Raw genomic sequence first — 6,608 nt, forward strand, 5'->3', positions numbered from 1 at the left:
AATCAAAATATCTCCTTGGCCTCCAGGTTTCACTCGGTAGAGATCAAAGGGTTCTGTGTAGCGAACCTCATGGTCCAGGGAAGGGAATTAAAAAATTTCTGCCTCTACGTCCTCCCTCACCTCTGCGCGGCCACGCTCCTAGGGTTAGACTTCCAATGTAACCTCCAAAGTTTAACTTTTAAATTCGGCGGCCCCATACCCCCCTCACTGTCTGCAGCATCGCGACCCTCAAGGTCGATCCACCTTCCCTTTTTGCGAAACTCACCCCGGATTGCAAACCCGTTGCCACCAGGAGCAGACGGTACGGTGCCCAGGACCGGACCTTCATTAGGTTGGAAGTCCAGCGGTTGCTGAAGGAAGGTATTATCGAGGCTGGCAACAGCCCCTGGAGAGCTCAAGTAGTGGTTGTAAATACCGGGGAGAAGCACAGGATGGTCATGGATTATAGTCAGACCATCAACAGGTAAATGCAGCTTGACGCGTACTCACTCCCCCGCATATCTGATTTGGTCTACCAGATTGCACAATACAAGGTCTTTTCCACGGTGGGTCTCAGGTCCGCCTACCACCAGCTCCCCATCCACCCTAGCGACCGCAAATACACTGCCTTCGAAGCAGATGGGCGGCTCTACCACTTCGTAAGGGTTGCCTTCGGTGTCACAAATGGAGTCTTGGTCTTCCAACGGGAGATGGACCGATTGACCATGGATGGATGGTTGACCGGTACGGTTTGCGGGCCACGTTTCCGTACCTCGATAACATCATCATCTGCGGCCACGACCAGCAGGACCACGACACCAACCTCCCTAAATTCCTCCACACCGCAAAATTCCTTAACCTAACTTACAACAAGGACAAATGCATGTTCAGCGCTGACCGTCTAGCCATCCTCGGCTACGTAGTGCATGATGGAGTTATAGGCCCAGATCCCGAATGCATGCGCCCCCTCATGGAGTTCCCCCTCCCACACTGCTCCAAGGCCCTGAAACGCTGCCTGGGATTTTGTTTCATATTATGCCCAGTGGGTTCCCAATTATGCAGACAAGGCCCGCGCACTAATCCAATCCATGGTTTTTCCCCTGTTGGCAGAGGCCTGCCAGGCCTTCAGCCGCATCAAAGCAGACATTGCAAAGGCCACGATGCATGCAATCGATGAATCCCTTCCCTTCCAAGTTGAGAGCGACGCATCCGACGTAGCTCTGGCGGCCACCCTCAACCAAGCGGGCAGACCCATGGCCTTCTTCTCATGCACCCTCCACGCTTCAGAAATCTGCCATTCCTCTGTTGAAAAGGAGGCCCAGGCCATAGTAGAAGCTGTGCGGCACTGGAGGCATTACCTGGCCGGCAGGAGATTCACTCTCCTCACTGACCAACGGTCGGTCGCTTTCATGTTTGATAATGCACAGTGGGGCAAGATAAAGAACGACAAGAACTTACGGTGGAGGATGGAGCTCTCCACCTACAACTATGAGATATTGTATTGTCCCGGGAAGCTAAACGAGCCTCCTGATGCCCTATCCCGCGGCACATGTGCCAACGCACAAGTGGACCAACTCCGGGCCCTCCACGAGGACCTCTGCCACCCGGGGGTCATTCGATTCTTCCATTTCATTAAGACCCACAACCTGCCCTACCCCATTGAGGAGGTCAGGACCGCCACCAGGAACTGCCAAATCTGTGCGCAGTGAAAGCCGCACTTCTACAGGCCAGAGAAAGCCCACCTGATAAAGGCTCCCCGTCCCTTTGAACGCCTCAGTATGGACTTCAAAGGGCCCCTCCTCTCCACCGACCGCAACACGTACTTCCTGAACGTGATTGACGAGTACTCCCGGTTCACATTCGCCATCCCCTGCCCCGACATGACCGTAGCCACTGTCATAAAAGCCCTCCACAGTATCTTTACCCTGTTTGGTTTCCCCGCCTACATACGCAGTGATAGGGGGTCCTCCTTTATGAGCGACGAACTGCATAAATTCCTGCTCAGCAAGGGCATTGCCTCGAGCAGGACGACCAGTTAGAACCCCCGGGGGAACGGATAGGTAGAGAGGGAGAACAGAACGGTCTGAAAGACCGTCCTACTGGCCCTACGGTCGAGGAATCTCCCAGTCTCCCGCTGGCGGAGGTCCTTCCTGATGTTCTCCACTCCATCAGATCACTGCTGTGTACCACGACCAACCAAACACCCCACGAACGTCTCCTTGTCTTCCCTAGGAAGTCCTCCTCCGGGACCTCGCTCCCGACCTGGCTGGCAGCTCCTGGACCCATCCTGCTCCGCAAACACGTGCGGGCGCACAAGTCGGACCCATTGGTTGAGAGGGTCCATCTCCTTCACGCTAACCCTCAATACGCCTACGTGGCGAACCCCGACAGCTGACAGGATACGGTCTTCCTTCGGGACCTGGCGCCCGCAGGATCCCCACCCACACCCCCATCGCCACCACCCCCCTCCCTCCCACCGGCGCACCCCACAGCCGCCCCCTTCCCAGGTGGATCGGTCCTCCCACCGGTCCCATCCAGGGGTAATGAAGCTGCCGAAGAAGCCGAAGCCATGCTCCCGGAGCCACGTATGCCCGAGCCGGCGCCTGCATCACCGCCGAAGCTACGAGGATCGCAGAGGAAGACCAGGGCCCCCGATCGACTAATTGCTTCATTCTGATTGTAAATAAATACTGTAAATAGTTGTGACATGTAACGAAGCAGAACACTGTGCTGATGTATAACAGGTACCACCATAACCTTAACCTCTACCACTGTATAACGCAAGACCACCACCCCGCCAGACTCTTTTTTTTAACAGGGGGTGAATGTGGTAGTCGGTATTAGGGGTATTACGGTATCCGGGACAATTCTATAAGACAATTGGTGTGGGAGGTACCTGAGATTGCTGTATCATTGGTGAAGCCTGCCTGCTGGTTCCGCCCAGTAAGACGGAGTATAAGAGCCCGTGACTCCCCAGCAGCTGCATTCTGTACCTGCGCTGCTGGGGGAAAGATCTAGTCCAATAAAGCCTTCAATTGTCATCCAATCTAGCTTCTGGAGTCATTGATCGAGCATCACCCCCCCCCCCCCCCCCCCCCCCCCCATACTATCTCCTGCCAAACCCTCAATGTTCTTAATGCCATTGCCAACAGCTTTACAGCCAAGGCAAACAACAGTGGGAAAAACGGGCACCCTGCCTCGTCCCCCGGTGCAACCTGAAATAGTCTGATCTCATCTGGTCCGTCCGCACAATCACCACAGATGCCTGGTATAGCAGCCGGACTCAGTCCACAAAGCCCTGCCCAAACCCAATCCATCCTAGGACCTCCCATAGGTATTCCCAATCCACTCGATCAAAGGCCTTCTCTGCGCCCATGGCCATCATCACCTCAAACTCAGGCTCCTCTGATATTGGTCGCCAAATGCCCCCCCTTAACGAACCCCGTCTGGTTCCCCCCCCCCATTACCCCTTGCTCACAGTCTTCGATCCTCATGATCAGTATCCTTGCCAGTAATTTGGCATCTACATTTAACAGGGAGATCGGTCTGTATGACCCACAATTTTCCGGATCCTTATTCTGCTTTAAAATGAGGGAGATCGACGCCTTTGACAACGTCGGGAGGAGCACTCCCAACTCCTTTGCCTCATTAAAGGCCCTTACCAACACTCCTGAGAACTTCTTGTAAAATTCAACTGGGTACCCATCCAGTCCCGGGGCCCTTCCCAATTGCATTCCCTCCAGCCACTCTACTACTTCTATAAGCCTAATTGGGGACCCCAGTCCCTCCACCAGCTCTTCATCAACCTTCGGGAACTCCAGCCCTCCAAGAACTGCATCATCCCCTCTTCCCCGGCTGGGGGGTTCTGACTCATACAATTTGCTATAAAAGTCCCTAAACACCCCATTTACCCCCGCCGGGTCGACTGTATTTCCACCTGTCTCCTTCACTTTCCCAATCTCTCTCGCCACCTCTTGCTTCCTCAACTGATGTGCTAACATCCTGTTTGCTTTCTCCCACATACTCATATACCCCCCCCTCTCACCCTTCTCAGCTGCCCTACTGCCTTACCTGTAGATCACAGCCCAAATTCTATTTGCAGCCTCTGCCATTCGTTTAGCAGTCCTTCCTCCACGGCCTCTGCAAATCTCCTGTCCACCTGCAGGATTTCTTCCACTAGCCTTTCTATCTCCACCAGCTCCGCCTTCTCCCTATGTGCCCAAATCAAAATAACCCCCCCCCCCCCCACCGACCACCGCCTTCAGTGCCTCCCAAACCGTACCTGCCAAAACCTCCTAAGTATCATTAATCTCTACATATACCCGGATGGCCTTCCTCACCCGCTCACACACCTCTTCCTCCACTAACAGTCCACTTCCAGCCTACATTGTGCGCCCAAGGCCTCCCCTTTGTTCACTCATAAATCCACTGAGTGCGGGGCATGGTCCGACACCTCTGCCACCGAATACTCAACATACACCACCCCTGCCAACAATGTCTTATCCAACACGAAGAAATCTATTTGGGAGAACACCTTGTGCACATGGGAGTAAAATGAAAATTCTTTCACCCTCGGCCTCCCAAACCTCCACGAATCCACCCCGCCCCCCATGTGCTCCATGAACCCCCCGAAGCTCTTTAGCTGTAGCTGACACCCTCCCCGACCTCGAGCTCGACCGGTCCAGTCACAGATCCAGAACCCCATTAAAGTCCCCCCCCCCCCCCCCCCCCCCAATAATCAGCCAATGAGTCTCGGTCCGGGATCCTCCCCAACACCTGCCTCATAAATTACACATCGTTCCAGTTCGGGGCAATTATGTTTACGAACACCACCGGCATCCCCTCCAATTTCACACTTACCATAAGGAACCTTCCCCCAGAATCGGCCACTATATCTCCCACCTTGAACGCCACCCACTTATTGACCAAACCCGCCACCCCCTACATTTTTAATCCTGAATGAAATACTTGCCCAACCCATCCCTTCCTCAGCCTAATCTGGTTCCCCACCTTCAGGTGAGTCTCTTGTAGCATGGCCACATCAGCCTTCAATTGCTTTTAGTGTGCGAACACACGGGCCCTCTTGACTGGCCCATTCAATCCTCGCACGTTTCAGTTGATCAGCCTGGTCGGGGGGCACCCTGCACCCTGCCCCCCCCCCCCCCCCCCACATCCTCCTGCCGCTCAACCATAGTCCCTCTTGGGCCAGCCACCGTCATCGATCCTCCTCCTCTTACACTTTAAAAGCCCTACCCCTGTCAGCAGTACTCCTCCCCCAATTCCCACAGCACCAAGCCCTGCCCCCATCCCCCCACTAACCGTTCACTCATCCTCCACTGTGCTTCCGTGAACTAGCCCACCCAGCTAGCCTGGCAGCCCCGCCCATGGCGTATAGCATCCTACCCGCCCCCATTGATTCCACCCCCTCGAACATTAGTTACAAACAAACAAAAACAACCCCACCCCAAGCCCAAACAAAGAGACCAACACCCCCATCCTCTAACAAAGAATAAAAAGCAAACCTGAAGCCGAAAAAGAAATCGCCCCAAACACAAATTAACAGCAGCACCAAGCACCTCCACCAAAATTCAAAGTCCACCTTCTCCTGTCAGTCAATTGTCTCATACAAATTCTACCACCTCCTCCGCCAACCCAAAGTACAGCTCTCAGACTTCGTAGGTCACCCACAGATGTGCTGGGTATAGTTGCCCACACTTCACCCCCTTCGTGTAGAGGGCCGCCTTGACCTTGTTGTAACTCGCTCTCCTCTTGGCCAGCTCTGCACCCAGGTCCTGGTACACTCAGATTTCATTGCCCTCCCATACAGCGCCTTGTCTGCCTGACCCACCTCATAATTTGCTCCTTGTCCAGGAAACAATGCAACCGTACCACCATCACCCTGGGCGGCTCATTCCCCTGGGGCTTCCTCATTCGCATCCTGTGTGCCTGATCCATCTCCAAAGGCCGAGCAAATGCCCCCTCTGCGAGCAGCTTCTCCACAATCCTCCCCACATAAGCGCCAGCATCGGCTCCTTCACTCCCCTCTGGCAGGCCCACGATCCTGCCTGCGTGACCAGTTCTCCAGGTCTTCAACATTCTTCTGACAGGAGAAGGAGAGCCTCTGCTGATCCTGCATAAGCCCCATATCCGCTGCCATCGAGGCGAATTGCTCCTTGTGTTCTCCTACCACCTCCTCTATCTTCTGGATTGCCTGATCCTGGGCCGCCAGCTTAGTCTCAACGCGATCGCCCACCTCCTTGATCGAATCCACCACCCAGGCCAGGTCCTCCAGACTCTCTTTATGTTGCTCAGTGTATTTCTTGATCAGAAAGCTCACCAGCTGGTCCATCGACCACTGAGCCGGCAGGGCCGCTCCCTGCCCCTCTGCCATCTCCACATGCGTCACAGGCGTCGCACCAGCTCCAAACGCCTGATTCCCTCTTTATCGACCGCTCCTGGCCATCCATACGCCAGAAGGTCAATTACTTCCACTCACTCTCCTGCACCTTTTCTCCTCCTCACATCCACCTATCAACTGGGGAAAAGGTCTGAAAAAGCCGCCACGAGCGGGAGCAGCCAACTGTGCGACCACCCACTCCATGGCTACCACCGGATGACCCCATCATTGT

This window comes from Scyliorhinus canicula, chromosome 4 (assembly GCF_902713615.1).
Source record: "Scyliorhinus canicula chromosome 4, sScyCan1.1, whole genome shotgun sequence".
Classification (NCBI taxonomy): Eukaryota; Metazoa; Chordata; class Chondrichthyes; order Carcharhiniformes; family Scyliorhinidae; genus Scyliorhinus; species Scyliorhinus canicula.